Raw genomic sequence first — 24,001 nt, 5'->3', positions numbered from 1 at the left:
AGTAAGTAAGTAAGTAATTGAGAGACCAGCTTTCAGACACACCAAAAATTATTTACAGGAGGAAAAGGGAAGATAAGAACAAAGGAAAGATGCACATGCGCTGGACGAAAGAGACAGGCAGCCCACACAATGGACTTGAGGAGGCACAACATGTACAGAACCGTCAAAAGAATGGTTACGTTTTCAGGGTCAGAAATATTTACTTCATATTTTATACATTGTGGCAGATAATAGTTTTTATAGTGATCAACACCTGATATTCAATTACTTACCTTAGAGGTACACTGCAGATAACAAAAAATATGTTGTGGGACACAATAAGATAGTATTGTATATCTTAATAGCTACTAGGGCATTCTGTTACAAAATTGGTGCTAAAAATCAAGCTTTGTAGGTGCCAATTCTAGACAGCATTTTATCATAGAAGACATATTAGTAGGGACAGGAAAATTCCAACAAGATAATACTGTAAAAATTACCGCTTTTTAGAAAAATAACGTGATATTGGCAATTTTTACGAGTGATAAGCTTTGTAATTTAGCCATGTAAAAATGTTATAAATCTGAGGACAACAGTTTACAAATATTTGTAACTGTTAGTTGCTGAATGTTAAGACTGCATTTTGACTATTAATCTCCTCAAGGTTGAGGCTCACATATATCATTAAACTGACAGTTCATTTCCTGTGTAATGAACTCTGATGTGACAGTGAAAATAGCACCGAAACAAGCAACACAAAATTTGTCAAATGACACAAAATTTGGCAAAATAACATCTAACATCAAATTTATCTAATAAAAAACTGGTAAAAAAACAACACCAAATTCGGTAAAAATAAATAAAAACCACCGAACTAGGTAAGAAAAAACGCTGAGTTTGGTGAGAATAGCATTAATTTTGGCAAAAATAACACCAGAAATTAAAACAATTGGCAAACAGTAATCAAATTAAGAATAACAAAATTTCAACCCCAGGCATGGCAGAAAATGATACCAGATGTAGCAGAAATGACCCTAAATTTGACAAAAAAAAATTACACAAAATTTGCTGAAAAAGACAAAAATAGGCAAAAATGACACAAAATTTGCCAAAAAAGACACTAAGTTAGGCAGAAAAGACCAGTGCTTAGGCAACTAATACAATGATTAGACTCTTCAAAGAACTGTTTGACTGTAGTCACAAGGGCGAGGTCCACAGAACTTTAAGTTGTCATCTTTCTTCAGTTCCCCAAGAAGAGACCAAAAAGAAGCAATTTGGAAATATTTTGTATTTCAGCAACACACAAACTTTATTGCCGCATTTTTCTTTTAATAGAGAAAAAGGGAGGAGGGAGGGCAGGATAGAGATAGATAGATAGATAGATAGATAGATAGAGAGAGAGAGAGAGAGAGAAACTGAATACTCTAATATGCCACACTACCAATCTTAAAGGTGTACAAGCTGCTGCTACTGGTGTGAATCGTGTAAAAAGTGCTTATAGGAATTTTGATCATCTTATGAATATATAGAAAAGGACAGTCATCGCAGAAACAGCAAAGCAGAATAGTGAAACAGAAGGCAATAACTGTAGTATAGAAATAAGATAGATAATTTTCCAAACATAAAACACACATGAAAAGGTTGGCTGGATTTGGAGGAGGCTAAGAGGAGAGCATAGTGCACAATGGGGAGATTTGGGTAACTACCTCAGGACATGCTGTAAAGAAAGTTTTCACAGGTGCAGTTCTCAGACAATGAACACATTCAAAATGCCCACTTGGTAGACTACCCAGCATTCACATGAAAACAATTCTATTACAGCACACATCCTGCAGTAGTGTCACTATATAGGACTAGTACCCACTTGATGTCCATTTGTCCTTAATGAAAGTTTAGCAGATGTTCTGCTGGTACAGAAAGGTGAACACTGGCTTAAGTCAGCTGACGTGTGACAAGCTACCAGTCCCAATTCAATGACTCGCACTGGCACATTGCCTACCCAGTGAATTGCAGAGGCTGACAATTAAAACCTACTTTTTATTGTGACCAGGCAGTAGTACATAGGATGGGTCCACTGTCACAATATCATTGACTTGGCTGAGAAGTTACCATTTAGAATGATTCAGTTTGACAAGTAGTTCACTTCTATGATGTCTTCCACATGAATCAATTATTTTTCTTATGAGCCAAGTCTATGGAAGAAATGTGATAAATGAAAGCAGTGGTTTGAGTCACTGGATATTTGTGTCCCAATTTATGTTCTGAAAACTTACATTTAATACAAATGGCATGGCTGTGAAGACAAGGAAAGTTTGAAGTGGAAAGAATAACTGTCCAAGTGTAAATAATGTTGTTTGATAGGACAGAACAGCATGCAAAGTAGTATGGAGCAGCCACCAGTAAGAACATGGTCAAAATTAATGAGGGAGACTTGAGGCTCAACAACGAACCCCATGAATCCTACACTGAAAATGATTTCAGACAGCCTAGAAAATTTAGTATGACTCCATGAAGGCAAACAGTATGGGACATCCTCCCACCACCACCAACTCCGGTCCAGTCATAGGCATTTCCTATCCTGTCAAGGCAGGTCTGGCTGTGCAAGCACACAACTAAAAATTAAGCTGCAACCACTATACTTCTTTCTACGTGAGCACAGAGCGTCCCCCGACAAGCACTGGCCAAGAGACAGCTGGACCATCCAGTTGCTGAACATGCTGCCCAGCACAACTTGCTTCACAGCCTGCACCATCTGGATCCTTTCTTCCAACACCAGCTTTTCTGAATTGTGCATGTTGGAACTCTCTTTGCAATATCTGTTATCCCCGTCCTCCACCTATCTTTCTCCTTCCCCACTCCCAACCCAGCACTACACAGCCTTGTATTTCACCAACTAGTGTTTACACCTCCCCTCTACTTCTCTCCTTTTCAACCCCCCCCCCCTCCTCCTGGAGACTATCCTGTCTCCACCACATCCAGGCATATTCCCACAAGGAGCACTACACCTACCTCCACCCTTATCCTGCTATCCTTCCCCCTTCCTGTCCCAGCATCCTCCTTACCCACGGCACCTACAGCCTGCTTTCCCATCATGCTGTACGCAGTTAGGCCTCAACCACCAGAGTGGTGTGTGTGTGTGTGTGTGTGTGTGTGTGTGTGTGTGTGTGTGTGTGTGTGTGTGTTTTGCTTTAGAAGAAGAAAGTATTTTGGTCGAAAGCTCAAGAGTGTAGCAATTTTTCTGTTGTGTCCACTGGCAACTTAGCCTCTCCTCTACTATATGGTGAACAGAAATCTGCCCTTTTCATAAAAGGTAAACTTTGTTAGCAAAATTCTTGAAAAGTTCTTGACCAATTTAATTTAAACTTTTGCATGAAACTGTAATGAAGATTTGGATGAGCATAGGTTAGATATATTTTAATGTAAATAATATGTATTTAATGTAGAAAGGGGAAATGTCATTAGCAAAAATCTTGAAAAGTTCTTGATTGATTTAAATCTTTAGGTGATATTCTAATGAACATTCAGACAACAAAGGCTACATTTTTTTTCTAAATGAAAATGTACAATTTTTCTGTTAAAACCAATCAGGATGAAAACACTGTACTGTACTGTGAAAATGTGTGGTTTTAACTTCTCTCTTGCAGTCAGTTTCAACTTCTATAGGAGTGCGTGTGAATCATTAGACAACTTGTTTCTCCCTTATATATTATTTTTCCTTACACATATTTTCAAACAAAAGCTGCGTACGTAATAATATGCTGTTTTGCTTTTTCCTCACCTTTGGTTTTACAGAAAACAGGAAAGTTGTATTTATGTCTTATCAGCTTGTGATTTGAATGCTACAATGAATCTGAATTGTCCAAAACTTAGAAATCCTACCCACTGAAAAAATACAACTATTCAAAATACTGTCACTGAAGCTATTATCCTCACAGATCTGGCATCTGGAGAGATATCTCTCATAACCCATATGCCCATGGTTCTAACCGATTTACCCATTCATTTTAAGTGACTTCAGTTCTCAATGAAGGTTTCATTTGCAATAACAATAACCAAGGCTCACAATCAGAGAGGGCTAGAGTGGTAAGAAGATGACAGGAGAAGAGGGGGCGATTGGACACAGGAAGGATGGGGAGGAGAAGGACAGAGAGGGGAGAAGATATGAAGCACTGCACAGAGAGAGGAGGAGGAGGAGGAGATCGAGGAAAACTTGGTGACAGCCCCGGACCTGGAACTAGTCGCACCCATTCAGCCCCATCCACACCTATCCCTATGCTAACCAGAACAGTCGAGGGTAAAGTCTTTGCTCCACACCATGTAGTGCAGATTGCATGGTCTTTGGTCATCATCACTGTGTGAAGTGCCTCTGTTTAATGAGCCAGTTTTACTGTGAGAGCCTTTACTTGTTCCTTGCTCTTTGTAGTGATGTGCAGAGTGAGCATTTGCTGGTTTGCCGTGTTTACAGTGTGAGCGTTTGTTCATTGCTTTTTGTAGTGTGTTGCAATGCCAAAATTTGCTTGTTCCCCACCTTTTTGTAGTCTATGTGTTTTAACACAATTGTTTGTATTAGCAGTGTTGCATAGTTAGACATATTAAAAATGAGTGCATTTAAGTGTGAAAGTTGTGGAAACAAATACAATTACTGCAAGGCTCTGAGACAGCATTTTTCCAAAGCACACCCACAGCAGCTAAATGAAATCATACCTCATGTTACAAATAATGGACCTTCATGTTCCTACTAGTGCTATATATACGACAAGAGTTTTATTTGGAAAAGAAGTTTAAAATGTCAGCAACAAAACATTCGTGGCATAATGCAGCAATGGAAGAGGTTGAAGTGTGGAAGTGTACTTTTTAAGCCGAGTCTAAAAAGTGTTGGATTGATCATCTCCAATCTGCTCATCAAATATGTGTTAAATCTGAAGATCTGGAGTTCTCTAGTGAAGGTGAATTTTTAAACTGGAAAGAGGAAATGGAATGCTCGACACAATCCAGATTGATTAAAAACTGTGCCATTAAGTTTGTCGACACCTACTCAACCTGTATGTATGTTTGCCATCATTCAGGTCAGTTTATCTCCAAAGGTGAAGGGATAAGACACCTAAAAATGGTAGGTAGTAACAAAATTAATGGAAAGTGCCCTGCAGAGATGAAACTCCTCTACAAGCAATGAAGGTGTTATGTTAATTTGAGTCGACTCATGTTGGCTTAAGTCTTTTGAATCTGACACCACATGAACGTGAGAGCATAGCTGCAGATATTACTGTAGGATGCAGCATGATGATCGGTTGTCTTTGTAGAAATCAGCCTCCTCTGTGGCACAAGTTTTCTCCACAAGTTGTGACTCCTCTCTGGGCTAATGAAAGAACTGCTGCTATGGATTCGAGCAGCATCTACTTTTGCCCTCAATGATGTCACTTTTTTGGCTAGGTGACATTTCAGCAATATTCAAGTAATTTTTTCTTTTCATCTGACAGTGCATCCGGGGTACTATAGTTAGCATTTACACTTACTTGGTCCAAAATGGTTCCCTCTCATTAACCATAGACGCAACTCCAGCATCAGTGACAAGTGCATCTGACAGTTTATGATTTTGCAAGGGAATATCACCTCTGCTCTTTTCCATTTGCAAACAATATGAATGTGGTTACACATATTTAATACTGTAACCAATGCATGTGAAAGAATACTGATGAATGCATACTTCACATTTAGCCCACACTAATCTATACTTGCAGTAGACATTATTGTCTTTCACAAGACAAACTTCGGATGACCTTGAAGCAGGTACTTCCCAACCACTATTTACCTTAGTAATGAAGTCGTCCACTAAAATAGACTTGTGCCTAATGCAAATGTCTTTTACTTTACTAGTACTAGTTACTGTTCCTTACACGATCACAGTAGGCTCATCAAACATCTTCACTGTTACAAACGACACTAGTGCAGATACACCTTTAATAGTTCATTTCACTTGCTTTGCATTGCCATATACTTATTTCAAAGCCTTGTACATACTCTCCAGGTGCATGTTCGTGTTCAGTCCAGCTAGCATCCTGCAACAATATGTCCAAAACTTCACAATTTTTCATAGTAGGTCTTGGAATAATGACCAAATTCGAATTTATCTATATTACTGCAGAGCTTCTGGAGTGCACTTAGCAGCAATTCTTTAAACATAGCAACATCTGTCACCTGCATTAATGTCTTAACAAGCTTTCACACCTCATTTCTGTTGTCCCTGTGCAGTATTTTACTCTTTATGTTCCTCAACACTCTATCCACATGCAAGATGCAGAAAGTCTCATTTTAGGAGCTCCTATTGTTCTGTTCCAAGCAATACTGTAAGACTCTGGCAGATCTGACATGAATACCTTGGGGCAAATCTGTCCAACCTGTGACTTCATATAGTTGAAAAATACTGTCAACATATCACTGTCATTTGTCAGAAATAAGGATAGTGCATGGAAATCCTTGCCTTATATCATTCAGTACTAGTATCATGGTAAGTTGAAAATCACAGCCACTTAAGACTGAGAGTCTCATCAACACAAATATAATCATTTCTGTATTTTGCTAATAATTCACCTTGTGCAATTGTTAATTACTACTAACAAGAAATCTTCGCTTCTTAACTCCAAGTACAGGTCACCAAGGGTTATAAAAAGCAGTACACATGGGTTATTGCTTTGCTTAACTTTGTGTACCGAAGCATTGATGGTGATTGCATCATTCATTTCTGACTGACTACGAAGCCAAATTATCAGAAGTTGCCATGTTAGTTAAGTCCTGCATCGTTAAGTCTAGACCACATTCAACACAAGTGGGCTCAAAATTAACAGGCACTTTCTTTTCTTGTAAAGGACTTTCATCTCTGCAGGGCACTTTTCCACTGATTTCGTTTCTTCCCAACATTTTTAGGTGTCTTATCCGTTCACCTTTGGAGATAAATTGACCTGGACAAAGGCAAACATAATTACAAGTTGAGCAATCATCAACAAATTTATTGGCATGGTGTTCGACGAATTTGGGTTATGTAGCGCATTCCATTTCCTCTTTCCATTTTAAAAATTCACCTTCACTAGAGAACTTCAGATTTCACACATATTTGATGAGCGGATTGGAGATGATCAAGCCAATACTTTTTAGACTCGGCTTCAAATGTACACATCCATACTTCAACTGCTTCTGCTGTTGCATTATGCCAGGAATGTTTTGATGGTGGTGTTTTAAACTTCTTTTCCAAGTAAAGCTCTTGTCAAATATGTAGCACTGGTAGGAACATGAAGATTTATTATTTGTAACATGAGACATGATTTTGTTCACAGCTGTGGGTGCACTTTGAAAATATGCTGTCGCACAGCCTTGTGATAATTGTACTACATTCCACAAATTTCATACTTGAAACCACTCATTTTAAATACTTTTGATTACACATAACTATCAAGAAGTGCAGGGTGGTAATTCTTCTACAGAACCTGGAATTCTCGGGGAATTACATTTGTACCTGGAAAATTATAGGGAATTTCAGGAATTTTATAAAGTCCCAGGGAATTCTGCATTTTAATCTGGCACTGAAACTGTATTTTATTAACTTTCATAAATCACAAATTTTAAAATCCTTAATATTTCATTGTGTTAATTCTATGAATATTATTCCACATATATTATTGATGTTTAAAAACTGTGGTTAAACTACGGCTTATGGCTGGTATATAGCACAACTGAGAGAAAAGAAAAGTCATTATTGTGCTAATCTGCCCCCTCCCCCTTACCCTCTTACCATCACTCTATCAGCAGTGTATTGACACTCATCTTCCTCACACCTGGAACGCCCAGGAAATTTTTTCCCCAGTTTGAGTAGCCACAATGGAAGTAGCTTAGGGTTAAATTATTAACATGATTGTTGTGTGTAACTTTCTTTGGACTGACGAGCTGATACTGTGAAAGAGAAGTACGTTTGCAGGAGTTGGACTATTCCTCAGTGTAGTTTGAAAGACAGCCTGGTGGAATACTGTTCTCCTTCAAATTTATTGAGACTGTTGTGACAATCCAAAATAAATCATCTATGTATTATGTATTTGTTCTCTGCAATAGTCTACATCTATGAAGTCCTCCTTACTATATATGTATATATATGGAACTAAAACTATGTATCTACTTTGATCCCTGTGAGAGCTTAGAGCCTGTAGCCTGTGTGTTTCAGTGTAACTGAATGAATGTTAATGTGATAACTCGTTTCCCATGTTTTGATCAATGGTATTTGCAGATCCCATTCCTACTTTACTATATTTTTGGTGCCCAGTATTTTGATTTTATTTACATAATGTCCGTGTGATGTCATATCCCTATCCCCATTTTTTACATTCTGACATCCCACATAGGGCATAATTTAATGTACATAGTACATTCTCTTTTTGTGTTTGCCCGATACTTTTTTGTTTTGTGTGACCTTTACCAAGGAAATACTGGTTTTCAGTTTTAGATAATTGTAGTCGTGGTTCAGCAATTAAAATACTTGGCCCCATAACACAGTAATCACACCAGAATTGTCTCAGTTGTTTCAAAGCATTTGGAAAAGATTTAAATTTTGGATGCAATGGGGTAAAATGCTTCTGTTTTCTTGAAGTGTTCAGAGTTTAATATTTCCTTTTCGTAAGCACTGAAAGTCTTTTAATCATCTATGATAGTCAAGAGTGAAATCATTCCTAACCATTATTTTAACTTTGTCACTAAAAAATTGTTGAGTGTATCGCCCAACCAAAGCCATTTGACTTGACTATTTTGAACTACAGATATCCAGAAGTAAGTCACGTAAAACTTATTCCCAAATTTGTTTCATTCAGACATCTGTAGTAGTTACAAGAATGTTACTGGATCAATAAAAGTATACCCTCACAGAACGTGCATCTTATTGATTACGTTGCCCATTTTACATAATTAAAATTATTGTTGTTGTTGTTGTTGTGGTCTTCAGTCCTGAGACTGGTTTGATGCAGCTCTCCATGCTACTCTATCCTGTGCAAGCTTCTTCATCTCCCAGTACCTACTGCAACCTACATCCTTCTGAATCTGCTTAGTGTATGCATCTCTTGGTCTCCCCCTACGATTTTTACCCTCCACGCTGCCCTCCAATACTAAATTGTTGATCCCTTGATGCCTCAGAACATGTCCTACCAACCGATCCCTTCTTCTGGTCAAGTTATGCCACAAACTCCTCTTCTCCCCAATCCTATTCAGTACCTCCTCATTAGTTATGTGATCTACCCATCTAATCTTCAGCATTCTTCTGTAGCACCACATTTCGAAGGCTTCTATTCACTTCTTGTCCAAACTATTTATCGTCCATGTTTCACTTCCATACATGGCTACACTCCATACAAATACTTTCAGAAAAGACTTCCTGACACTTAAATCTATACTCGATGTTAACAAATTCCTCTTCTTCAGAAACGCTTTCCTTGCCATTGCCAGTCTACATTTTATATCCTCTCTACTTCGACCATAATCAGTCATTTTGCTCCCCAAATAGCAAAACTCCTTTACTACTTTAAGTGTCTCATTTCCTAATCTAATACCCTCAACATCACCCGACTTAATTCGACTACATTCCATTATCCTCATTTTGCTTTTGTTGATGTTCATCTTATATCCTCCCTTCAAGACACCATCCATTCCGTTCAACTGCTCTTCCAAGTCCTTTGCTGTCTCTGACAGAATTACAATGTCATCGGCGAACCTCAAAGTTTTTATTTCTTCTCCATGGATTTTAATACCTACTCCGAATTTTTCTTTTGTTTCCTTTACTGCTTGCTCAATATACAGATTGAATAACATAGGGGAGAGGCTACAACCCTGTCTTACTCCCTTCCCAACCACTGCTTCCCTTTCATGTCCCTCGACTTTTATAACTGCCATCTGGTTTCTGTACAAATTGTAAATAGCCTTTCGCTCCCTGTATTTTACCCCTGCCACCTTTAGAATTTGAAAGAGAGTATTCCAGTCAACATTGTCAAAAGCTTTCTCTAAGTCTACAAATGCTAGAAACGTAGGTTTGCCTTTCCTTAATCTTTCTTCTAAGATAAGTCGTAAGGTCAGTATTGCCTCACGTGTTCCAGTATTTCTACGGAATCCAAACTGATCTTCCCCGAGGTCGGCTTCTACTAGTTTTTTTTTAAAATTACCCATTGGAAATATGAAGTAGTATCATTGAAAGCTCATCACTTATGAAGATTGATCAGTATTTGTTAATGAAATATTATCCTAGCAATGTTACATAGTGATGTACACCTCACAAATGGTGCTGCAATGCTTCTCAGTTAAAGTACACAATGTATGGTCCCAGCTCTCATCGATCATAAAAATTCGACTGTTTTATATTTTGTTGCCTCTATCCTTCACATTATCTGCGGTCGCCTGAGTTATGAACTAGTGTTGACAACTTTCAGTGCTATCTCATTATGTCTATATGATACATAGTTCTAATGCGTAGTTCTACACTGAACATTGAGATGATTTCTTCACAAGGATTCTTTCTGGTTAATTAAAATGCACCACAGTGTGAAAATCCAGGATGGAATAACAATAATATTAAGAAAAGGATAGATTGATACCATATAGATGAGCTATTGAGTCACTGACAGGCACAACAAAAATACTGCTATACATGTGAACTTTCTACTGAGAGGCCTTTTTCTAACATAGAAAATACACACACCCATACATATATATTCATGCAACCACAACTCATTCACAAATGTGCACTGTGTCTGGCCACAAACAAGGCCTTTTGACCGAAAGCTCACAGGTATAGCAGTCTTTTTGTTGTGTCTATCTGTGCCTCAATATCTCCACCATATAGTGAGTTGCAATCTAGCCTTTTCAAAATTAAAATATTAGATCCCATGCAGCAAACAATTTATAATATTGAAAATCTTATGGAGATATGTGAAAACTCATAAAATAATTTCCATCTTCATCTGTCATCATCTGGTATTTTCACAAGAGACTTGGGAACTCTAAGCTATTACAGAACTTGATTTTTACTGATTATTACACTACTAGGAATCAAAGCTAAAAGATTCTTTGCATGAGAGGGTGGACCTTGCATTAATGAAGTAGGTAAAGTGTTTTCCTATGAGTACTGATTCTGCATAAAATTCCGTTCAGAATCTCAAGAGTTTTTATAGCCACGTTCTGCATTTGGCTATTAAATTTCCTTGCAGCATACTGTTACAAAATACTCTTTTATGCATACTACAATAATAATACACACACATTTGTAAAGCAACTGAATCCTTAACATGGTGAAGTAAACACTTTTCTTGAGGTACAGTGTGTTATTAATGTTTATGATTTCGATGTGTTCTCTAGGTGACACACTACTTCACTGTGGCCATGATAAATGCATTCTAGATTTTATTGACCAGGGATGAAGTACATTGAATTGTGTGTTGCAACTTCTACTTTGTCTCATTTCTTCAGTTTCTGGGAAATTCCAGAGTCTATAAACAAGAGTTTTATTTGGCAATATCAAAGTCACTGTAAAGATGTCACACTGAGCTGCAGATAGGCATGATGAAAAGACTGTCCACACACACACACACACACACACACACACACACACACACACACACAAATATCCCTCCCATACAGCCTGGCCACCTAGGGATGGCATATCTGCATTGATGGGAGCTCCCTTGCCTGGTATGCTAAGGGTTTCACAAAGGTCTTCACAGACAGACTGCCCCTACATCTAAACTACAAACAGGTTTCTTGTGTCATATCCCACACACTCCAAGGACCAGCTACAAAGGAGTGCCCTCTTTGTCACCCGGTACTGCCCCGAATTGCAACAATTAAAGCACATCCCTCATCAGGGCTTTCATTATCTATTATCACACTCTGAAATGAGGGACATCCCACCCAAGCCCCTTTTCACCACACCTAAACTGGTGTTCTGTCACCCACTCAACATCCTAGTACATACCTATGCCATTCCCAATCACAATCCCAACCTCTTGTCGCAAGTATCATATCCCCGTGTAAGATCCATGTGCAGGACCTGCCCAATCCACTCACCAAGCATTTTCTATTCCAGTCCCACCACAGGCTTATCCTATCCCATCGAAGAGGCTGGGCCTCTCTGAAAGCAGCTGTTATATGTACCACCTCTGCTGCAGTCATTGTTCAGCATTTTATATTGGTATGACTATCAACCAGCTGACCATGAGGATAAATGGCCACTACCAAACTGTGAACTGTGGCCAGAATGAAGTGGACCAACTTGTGGCACAACATGCAGCTTACATAACACACTTTATTTCAATAGCTGTTTGACAACCCAGGCCATCTGTATCATCCCTTCCAATACCAGCTTTTCTAAAGTGCACAAATGGAAGTCATCCTTACAACACACTGTCCACTCCCAAAATCATCCCATCCTCAACCTATGCTAATCTACTGACTCCACATCCTCCATCCAACTGTTTCCAGCCCCATCTGTCCTGTCACCTCACAATTCACCTCCCCTCACCTTTGTTATGTGCTGCTCTCTGCCATTGCATCCACTGGTCTTTTTCCTTCTCTGCTTCCCATTTTCCCCCATATTCTCCTTCTCCCATAGTCTCCCAATGCTGCACTGTCAGCCCTATCCTGCCACCTCTTGTTGCAAAGTGCTCTGCCAGGCAGGGCCAATTTCTGTTCCCTCACCCACTTTCCCTCCCCCTTCCCTGCCCTGCTCTGAATTGTTGCTCCTGTTCAACACATCTCTGTTTCAATCTGGCTGGACAGGGTGGTGTGAGTATTCTAGCTTGTGTGAATGTGTGCGCGTTTCTCTTTCCTGAGAAGGTCATTGGCTGGAATCTTATATGTAACAGTATTTTCAACTTGCATGTGTGCAACTCAACTCATCTTTATGGAGAGTAGCAATCTATCCTTCTCATAATATTGTTGACTTTCCATTGTTAGATTTTTATTTGAAATGTTAATTGAATATCAAAATTGTGATCTGGTTGGGGGTTGAATGCAGGTACCTGATTATCTAGAGTAGTGCACTTATCAGTAGGGATACTTCAGTATTCCATTAATGTTTGAAAAACAGCTCACACTCAGCTGCAGAGGGAATGATACAAGAAGACTAGAGAAATGAAAGTGTGTGGTGAGAGGAAACAAAAAAAATCATCGAAAAGTGGTCTACATTCAATGATCCTGGTATGAGGTAAAATAGACCAATTAGTAGAGCTACATGACAACTCAATGGAACGTTACAGGATTGCAAATTCAGGAAAAATGAAATTTACACATATATGTCTCAAGATTAAGTACTAAATTGTGGTTCTAGTCCAGGTGCTGCGATGGAAATTCCCTGAGCTTTACATTACTAGGTAACATGACCTCACCTCCTACAGCTACTCCCTACTCTAGGCTGTTGCTCGACAGCAGTCAAGGTGGCCTGGGGTACAATGAAACTTTTGTTAACATCAGTGTGTTGTCCCCTGGTGACATCTATAGAATGATATGAAAGTGTGTATATCTGCTGCTTCCAGTTTCGTCTGCGTATGTCCATATGAAATTACTTTTTTTAATGCAGAAAACCCTAACATCATATTATAACAAATAATTAAAAAAAAAAGAAGAAGTGCTTGCTTGAAAAAGACAGATTTCAAGTCAAAATCATGCCAATGCAATACATATAAATGTCATTCACGAGTAAAGAAGAATTTAAGTACTTTCAGGTGTGAGCATTAAATAAGTATCCTTTGCTTTTCAACCAAGTCGGAAGACAGATATTACAAAACCCAACACTTGCTGATTTGGTGTCAGCAGTGACAGCCACTTCTACAGAAGTCACAGCACCTGAACTTACACCAGATTCTTTAAACACAAGTACTTGGTGTTTGGGTGAATAGCTTAGGAAGAAACAGACTTCAGTGAGAGGAAAAGCAAAAGCTGAAAAATGAAACTCAATGTTGGGGCATATTACAGCACAACAAGAAAAAGAATAATGGGAAGAATTTAAAAGGAAGTGGAGCAACACACTAGCTGAGAGGTACGTTTCAGTGTATTGTTGCCATGTGACCTAAACTTTCTGTGTGTGTGAGATTCACATAATTTTAAGTTCTGCTGCAAAGTTTTAAGGGTGGAAAAAGAATTTGGCAATGCATCAAGATCACTGGTTATGGCCATAAGAAAAACACCATTTAACATTTGTTTCATACTGTCTCCTTCTGCTAGCATGTTTCTTAAGTCCATGTACCAATTATTAAGAGTAGATTTGATTCAGTTTTCATTCCACAGTCCCAAAATTGAGATGATTCTCATGGGTGCAGAATATAACAAAAAAATTTAATATAACAATCACTACCCCGACCATTCGTCAGGACGTTTTCAAAATATGTGAATAAATTACAGTAAACTGGAACTTCTAGTATTTACAGAATTAAAACATTATCAGAATGAAACATGGGTACGCATTTTAACAACTTTATCATACCTAATCTTGGATGTCGTGACCAAGTGCTGAGAAAACTGAAATCTAACAGAGATTAAAATATGATAAGATGGGTTGGAATGACATGAAATCATATAGAAATGTTTAACAACAGACAGCTCTAAGATGAAGAAAATCAACAGTTTAATTCACTAAGGCATTTACAACAACCTTACAACATCTTCTATGACACTTATTAATCATGCAGTAGAAGCTACAAATCTTTCAAACACTACAGAAGAGCTCGAAGTAAAATAATCTCGTAAATTCACCCATTACAGATGGAAATACTAATGAAGTATGTAATATATAGAAATGTCTGAGTGCTTTCATTTAGCATTTCAATATCATCTCACACTTATATTCTTTAATTTTGATGAGTTAACCAGAAAGAAATCAAGAAAATGGTTTTGGCTTGTTTATGCACAACACTGACTGTAGGAAATCGATATAATAGACTGCATCCTTGGTGTTACTATCGATAGATATTTCCCATTAGAATTTCTTAAACTAAGTGAGCTGATGGAAACTGGCGCTCACTGCAAAATAACATCCTTGGCATTACTATCGACAGATATTTCCCAACAGAATTTCTTAAACTAAATGAGTTGATGGAAACTGGCGTTCACTGAAAATAACAAATATCAGATTTTTAAGATACTGCAGAAGAAAGCTCATGAAATACGAAAAGACAATATGGACCACAATTTTATTTCAATTTTATTTTTGTTTTTTATTGACGATGTTTTCAATTCAGATATTCAATATAGATATTTTTATTTCTTTAATAATATGCTTTTTTCACAGTGGTACCAGAAAATCTGAAATTCGGACTAATTATTGATTTTTCCCCTTGTTTTCATGACTTAGCATATCAGTGATACTAACACATTTGATGTCGTTACATGTAATAAACCTATGGGTGGGGCTTAGCATATGGATAGGTGTGGAGAAGGTGAATGGACAGGACTTGGTCTGTGTCCACGGCTGTCACTAATGTTACATAGGAGATTGACAAAGAGAGAGAAGAGGAGGAGATCAACAAAGAGAGGGAAGAGGAGGACGAGGTGGACAAAAAACGGAGAGGAAGAGATGGGCAGAGACAAGGGGAGGGAGTTTAGGATGTGTATTCAATTCCCATATATATTTAGCAATTGGAAAGCATTGCCAGGTTCACTAGTTACAGTATATAAAAGTCCGGTAGCTTACACAAGATCCTCAAAAAATGTCAACTGCCCAGCAGTGTTGTGAGGCACTAAGTGCAAGACTAATTGTAACTAGTTAAAGGAAGTGTTATATATTGAGCACAATGAGCTGTAATTTTGAAGCATATAAATGCAGAATAAAAATTATCTGTGATCATGGCATTCCTGCATATCACTGAGAATGTGGTATCCAGCAGTATGAAACATCCTTTTGCTAGTTTTGTGAGTGAGTGTCTCATGCCATGGGTCAATATTTACTAAATTGTGTTCCCCCCCCCCCCCCCCATCCACCCCCCCTCCCCCTCAACTTCACTCTAACGAAAACAATGACTGTATTGCATATAGCTAAGTTATATAATGTTGCACTGACATAATGGCAGAGATGCCATATGCAAGCAATGTTTGTATTTTGTGATTACATTCATATGCTCATTTCTGTTTACCCTTTCACTAAATTTCTCACTGGTTACTAATAAAGTGCAGTAGTCATATTTTCCCACATTAGCTTAGTAGACTAATCGTACCTTCCACAGCATATTTCTACACAACTTTGGTCACAGGTGAGGTTGCTGTTAGTTTGTTAGAACATGTACAACACTTCTCCCAGCCTAATTCTTGGTTCAAAAATTAATTTCATAAAATATATAACAAAAATGTTGTACACATCATTATTCACATGCCTGTCAAGTGATCGAAATGTTAAAAAGATAATCACAGTACTTCACATGGCTGCTAGCAGATATAATTTAAAATTTTTTTACTAAATTATTGTACACTGTGCAGCACAAAGTGGTAATGCATTAAAGAATGTAAAGTCATAAAATAAAATAACAGCACTGGAAGCAAATGGCACAATAAAAGTGTATGCCTGACTTAAATGTTCGATGGTGTCCAAGGGGCAGTCACACAGCCATCGAACAACCTGATGACTACATGTGCTTAAACACTGTGGTGTAATGATTGATTTATCTGCTAACCCATTCATGAATTTTTTAAGTCTTTATAATAAGACTGCAGTTCGGTATTAAAAGTCTGCAAAATCTACAGTGCAAAACTTTTCTAAGTCCACAAACTTATGAGAAAATTTTACAAGTCCTTAGACTTGCTGCACAAAAATTTTTGAATGCTTTTAAAAGTGACTGCTGTGCTGCACATCGCCACAGGTCTTGTCTACAACTGCTCTTGCACACACCAGATTGGCCTCAGCCAATATGGCCACAGCCCTTACATACTTCTCATTCTGGAGTTGGAAAACTCACAAAATACATGTGTTGTACATATTATTTTTAAAATTATACATCAAAATATTATCAGCAATCTGCACTTATTCCTCCAATATATAGCAGTATGCCAGTTTCATTGTGGTTCAATGGTAAGTATTCGGTACTTATCTAATACGTTACCCTCAGTCTTTTATGAGACACGTTCAGAAAGTAAGTTTATTGTGACAAAACTGTTGGCAAAACTGAGTGGTAGAGGGGGATTCCCTGACCAAAGTGAGCATCACAGGAACACAGTAGCTGTAAACTCACACTGTAGTGTCCAGTTGCGTGAAAGATGTCGGTAAGAAACCCGCCATGTGCTGTGATTTGCTTCCTACTCATGGAAGGAATAACATCTACCAAAGTTTTTTCGCAAATCAAAACAGTTTTTGGCAAAGGTGTTATGAACAGAATGAGTGTGTTTAAGTTTTGTAGTGAGCTTAGTGGAGGCAAAACAATAGTTCATTGTGAACAGAGGAGTGGAAGACATTCTATTTTGATGCAAACAAATCAAGGAAACTGTTCATGAAGACTACCAATTGATAGTGGATGAATTTTTTGCAGTGTTTCCAGAACTCTCTTACATGAGATGCTCACAGAAACACTGTAATACTGGAAACTGTGTGCAAGATGGGTCCCAAACCAGCTGACAGTCTAACACAAGTAAAATTGGGCCAATAGATCATGCAAGTTTCTTAGCAACCTGAACTGGAAGATGGGGATTTTCTGAGCCCTGCTGTGACTGGAGATGAAATGTGGGTGGCGCACGGCACACCTGAGACGAAAAGAAATTAATCACAGTAGCATCAAACCAATTCCCCATCAGCCAAAAAATTCAAAACCAGTTTCGGGGGAAAAAATCATGGCCTCAGGGTTTTGGGACCAAAGAGACATCATTTTGATCAAAATTCTGCGTCAGGGGAGACCACCAATGCACAACGATATTATGAGATCCTAATAAAACTTAAAAGGAGCATTCAAAACAAAAAGAAGTGAATGCTGACAAGAGGAGTGTGCTTGTTGCAAGACGATGCCCACCTCCAAGCGGCCTTAGCCACCAAGCCGTTCTTGGACTCATTTGTTTGGGATGTTTGAACCACCAACCCATATTCCCCTGATTTGGTGCTTCATACCATCATCTTTTCACCTCCCTGAAGGCACAAATGAGTGGAATTAAATTTTCAACTGACGAGCAGGTGCAGAAAGAGGTTCTGAAGTGGGGGAAGCAGTTGGTGGGATAGTTCTTCGAGAAGGGCATAAAGAAGCTTGTCGCACATCACTGAAAGGGATTGTGATTACGTAGAAAAATAGCTGACAAGTGGCTCAACAATATCCTGTAATTTTTTTTCAGATATACTTTTCCTAAAAAATATAAAAATCTTGTACATTTACTTTTTGAATATTCCTCGTACATGGAAAAACTGTATTAATCTTATTGTTACCACAAGTGCTACTACCAACTTTTATGTGATGACCCTGCCTTTTTGATATTTATTTGCATATCATTATGATAAATCAATCAAAACTAGTGTCATTCTCAATTAACTACATAAACATAAGAACTATTATACATCTAAAGATTCTATTCTTATTTACTCTCTAATATTGACATTAAATTTATTCAAATAAAACTTTTCAAGTCTTAAACATATATAACGGATGTATGCAGACTTAAGTGACAAATGAAAATCTGTACCAAGGCCGGGATTCGAACCTGGGTTTCTGGCTCACTAGCCTGATGCACTAAACACTATGCCACCATGGCACAGTGGCTTTTCAAAACGGCACAGAGTACCACAGCATGCCTCCTTACTCAGTATAAATTACTGTTCCCACCTCCGTCTACTTGGTATTCCCCCTAAACTCTAAACTGTATTGGAACAGCACTTAGGCATTGAACAAAATGGGGGACCCTGTCTGAAACCCAGGTATAGGTGCTTTAATCAAAAATATACTGAATCAAAATACACACTCAGAAATGACAATCAATTAAGACCTATGAAAGCTACATGGACAACCATCATACAGTGATTTAATTGAGAAACACACTTCCTGGGCTCTGCAAGATGGTAAACCGTCATGGCCCTGGTGTCAATCGTTGGCTATGCCTGGCATAGATAGTGTCATCTTCCCTGATTTTACCCTACTTGGTTGAGAACCAGTCATTAATTTTCTGAATAAATTAACAACAAGATACTTCGACCAGCAGCGATACTTCTCGCACTAATAGAATTAAATCTGATAAAATCATTAAATTTATTCAGCAAGCCTGTGATCAACTTACTTCCTGGAGTGGTGCAGAGTTGTACTGCTACTTCACTTGATACTTTCTTATTGCTTCAGTCTAGTGTCTGTTACCATGATGGTCCAGCATATGATTGTCACATGTCTCATGATCTTCCCCTTCTTATTTTTCCCTTAGAGGAACAGTTTGAGTTTGATTTGTATGTAATAATCACAGGCACATCTACAAAATATACAGTGCCCAAGAATTTGTGTTCAAGACCATTATCAAATATGATAAAAAACAGAATAATATTATAAACCCCACAAAGAAATTGAAGATTTTATGTCACAGTAGGTTTGATAGAAGTATAATTCACAGCATCAAAATCATACTACAAACTACACATGTGTTTTAGTCATGGGAGTGGAAAGTGGAACTATTGTTCAGCCCATGTAACTGGCAAGATTAGGAGGCATGTAATAGTGCATTTTCATGCAATATTTTCCTTAACTAGAACAGCTGTAGGAAGCTTACAATCTATTCTGCTTCCATGTTTGGTTTGAGTTCAATAAAGTGTTCTGAACTTGTACAAATAACTTACGGGTGACATCGACGACAGCTACCAATATGTCGACAGGAGCACAGCCTGCCATTTTGAAGCATGCCTTGAAAATGGCAGGGTGTGCTCCTGTCGAAATATTGACAGTTACTGATGACATCACCCGCCTCCCCTTTGAATGCTAGTGCAGTATTTCAACTCCTTAAACAGAATAAATATTTACATCAGTGGAGAGGTTTATGTAATAATTGATTGTTAGCATTCTTCTGTCAGCATTTCAGTTTATTTCATCAGCGATGTTAGGCATTCTCTTTGTGGTCTACAAAATGACTTTCTCAATAGAAGAAAGAACTGAAATTGTGGAAGCATATGCAAAAATGTTTGATTAAGGAAACTCATGAAATTTTCAGAGTCAAGTATCTGGATAGCAGACTACCAGTACAGAGAGCTATGGTGCACCTATGGACCTGTGCAAAATGTAAAATGACAAAGAATTCCTTCAATTCACATACCAGAAGTTATTGCAGACATTCACTGAAGTATTATTTAGAGGCCAAAGAAGTTTACACATAAAATGGCCCAACAGGCGCACGAAAGCAGGATGAGTTACCGGTAGATATTGAGAAGTCTTAATTTGAAGTCATATTGTGTGATGAATGTGCAGCAATTACAGGAAGACAACAGTCAGAAACAAGTAGACTATTGTACATGGATTTTGAGTAACATCAGCGAACATTTGATAGACCCTTTCATTACATCATAAGTGATGAAGCATGGTTTCATCTTTCTGGTAATGTGAACTCATAAAACACAAGGTACTGGGCAATGGAGAACCCAAACATTATGTGTCAGCAACCACTCCTTGATGAAAAAATTGGCATTTGGTGTGGTGTAACAGAAATGCACGTCACTGGACCGATATTTTTTTGACACTCAACATGGCTGCATATATGGAGTTTTTTGAAACTTTTGTGCTCAACTCACTGAAAAAGAAAGACAATACTGCTTCTTTCAGCATTATGGGGCAACATGCCATTCGTCTAAGGTATCCTCGGAATGAGTCCATGATGTCTTCACTGAGGAACAAACCAACAACACACATTTATGGCCACCACATTCTATGGATCCAACAAATGATTTTTTTCCTTTGGGGACACTTGAAGAACAAGGTATATGAAAGATATCCACACACAATACAGGAACTGAAAGACATCAGCTGTGAAGTTGCTCCCATTGATATCCCAACTTTACGCCGGGTGTATCTGAATATGTTTAGATGTGCAGCTGTGTATTGCTGCAGCTGGTCACTTTCAACATCTTCTATAAATGTCTATTTCACTGCATTTTCATTGTAAGTAAAGTAAAGGTCCATTTCAGCTCTGTTTCTATAATTTCATTGCATTTCCTTCATTACTTACACGGCCTACTTTTATGTGTGCGACCATGTGGAAGTTGATAACAGACTTCTTGTATTAAAGTTAATATTTTCTGACGAGTTTGTGGTCCAGAAACATAGTTTTAATAAATAATACTACCCAGTCATGAGAGGCAGATTGAACAATCCCATTGTTAACTTACAGAAAAATGTAATCACTGCTTGTAAACAGTTTATAAGGTACAACAGTACAAATTGATAACATTTCTTACACTGCACTGGCAATAATCTTATGTTTGATTCTTTTTTTCTTTTGTTAAGAATCAGTCTCTGAAAATTCCTTTTGTGAGTGGATACCTTGACATAAGACACCATATCTTTAACTGTTGTATGAAGAAGAAAAGCACTAATACCTCTCACTCTCTATTGCATAATTTGGATAAACATTTGCAAAATTTGATGGACACTGTCTTTTGGTGAATTGGTTCACTGAAACAATAAAGTAAATGTCAGTTTGATACTTTATCTCTGCAGTTTCATACAATTACTTGGTATTCCAAGCTATATTGCCAAAAGAAATGGCTGTGAAAGTCCACACATTCATTGCAGGTAACTTTGTGGCATTATTCTTCATATCAAAATGAGCAAACTTATAAAGCCAATTTGAAAAATATGAAGATAAGCAATTTTAGGGGAAAAAGGGACCAAGGGGGGCGTATTTTGCAATTTTTATTTCTAGTTACTTCCAATTAATGGACATGTGTGAATGTCAGATAGAGAACCTTATAAACACATTCTTAAAATGTTTATAGACAACCTATGCCTCATGGGTGCGTGTGTATCTGGTTGCTAACACTGTGATTTGGACATTCAGTCAGGCTGGTAATCTGTCTTGTAGCTACAAGAAGTTCTTGAGTGCCCTCTGCCAGTCAGCCAACAAGCCAGTGCATATGAGGATAGGTGATTATAGGATGGGCATTGGATATTTTGCATTCCCTCTATAAGTGACTTGCTTCCTCTGCATGACATCGTACCACAGACCAGTTTTTCTACTGCTAGTACCAAATTTTCTGTCAACTTATCTACAGTGTGAAGTGATAAAAAATTTGAGCTATACACTGGATTTTTCTGCCGCCACAGTATATGTAGTAAAGTATGCTATATAATATGTTATACATGAATGCTAACAGTTTTTATAGTACTAAATATTTAGTATACAGCTACAACTTTTTCAGTGGTTGTTCTTTCGACAGTATGGAAATTTCAGGTCATTGTATTAAATCATCAATGAGTCAACGGACGTCTACCATAAGCAGCAGACGAAGCAGACCAAGGCTATTCAAAATCTATTGTGCTGATTACCAACAAACACACATTGTAAAATTAGTAACATTGCTGTTAATGTGGTAATGAGTTTGTATTCTGGCTACTCAAGACAACATCAGTGTTACACATTACTTAAAGTTACACAAAGTGCAGTAACTAAGAAAACTGTTAATCAAATATAAAATAAAAATTTTAAAAACTTTCTACAAAAGTTTTTAAAATTTTCAGAAATTTTCTATGTATTGTCTCCATCACATTTACATTAAATTTTTTTTACAAAATACTGGAGGTTGGGCAACGTCAGCCGAAATTCCACATGGTGAATAAAATCATCGGTACTGGTTGTTAAAATACTTTTATTAAAAAGTAATTTGTAAGGCACACATGCTTATTGCCATATGTTACCGAAACTGTTCATCACTTTGTAAAAACATGGTGAATAAAATCATCTGCACAACTGTTGAAATACTTTTAACGAAATGATGACCAGTTTCAATGGTGTAACTACCACCTTCAGATTTCAAAACAGACTTTTTTAAGGTTTACAGCGATAAGCATGTGTGCCTTACAGAATACGTGAGAGAAGTCTATTTATAAGTATGTAGTACACAAGCTATGATGTGAAGTTCGTAAAGTACTGCTAATGTCAGTTGGATGTATCAATCAACTGCTGCTGATATTAAAATATAATTTAAGCCCATGTTGACTAAAAAATTAAAATTCCTTCACAGTGTACTGAGCCAGTCTTTGATGTTTTACATGCCCCTTACTAATTTTTAAAAATTACTTTAGCTGCTGAAATGTTTAGGAGTGGGATGATTAAAGGTTAAAGGATATCAAAGATATGGATAATTTATTGCTCATTAGAGCACTTATATTCTATTTTCTTTGTTACTGACATCACAACATGTAATTCATCCACATCACAACATGTAATTCGTCCATGCTGTTGAAGAAATTCTTCTCTAGTGAAGTGCTAAAGATTACTTAAGCATAAGTACATTTTTTTGCTTGCTAACCCCATTGAATCTCTTTCATCCAACTCTTTATAATAGTTAACACTTGTTCAGTCTCAATCACTCAAAAATTATTCCTTCTTAAATGTTTAATTTGATTCAGACAACACCACTAAAAGTGTCTGTTTATTCTCTCTCTGTTATTGTCTTGGGTTGCTCTGGGCAATGTTGTATCCTCTTCTATTATTTTCATCGCAATTTGGAACAAATCATCTTTATTTCCATGAATGCTCTCTTCTTTCAGCACCTTGCATTTCTGTCCTACACTAGGGCATTAAATGGAGCGTAACCTTATGGTGTGATACACTCTCTATACAATCTGTCACCCAGTTGCATACCTGTCAACTTTACCTTTCAAAAAGTTTTCAGTTGTTGTTCTTGAAATTAACTGCTGTAGTGGACCTGCTATGCAGTATTGCTATACTGTTCCATGTGACTTCTTCTCTTTTGCAGCTGGGGTGGATGCTGAAAGAGAGCTGTGATCTATTTAAGTTACTGAAATGACATAATCAGGTTTGTGTTAACTCTTGTGTACACTCCTGGAAATTGAAATAAGAACAC

At 37.6% G+C, this 24,001-nt stretch overlaps 1 protein-coding gene across 4 annotated transcripts in view; it reads right to left on the bottom strand.

Annotated features, from left to right (window-relative positions):
- The window catches only part of LOC126253029 (uncharacterized), a 344,974-nt gene that overhangs the window by 74,426 nt on the left and 246,547 nt on the right, over positions 1-24,001 (bottom strand). The window lies entirely within an intron of this gene.

Source organism: Schistocerca nitens, chromosome 4 (assembly GCF_023898315.1).
Source record: "Schistocerca nitens isolate TAMUIC-IGC-003100 chromosome 4, iqSchNite1.1, whole genome shotgun sequence".
NCBI classification, from domain to species: Eukaryota; Metazoa; Arthropoda; class Insecta; order Orthoptera; family Acrididae; genus Schistocerca; species Schistocerca nitens.
Note: the sequence above shows the minus strand (reverse complement) of the source record. Positions and strands in the feature narration are given on the sequence as shown.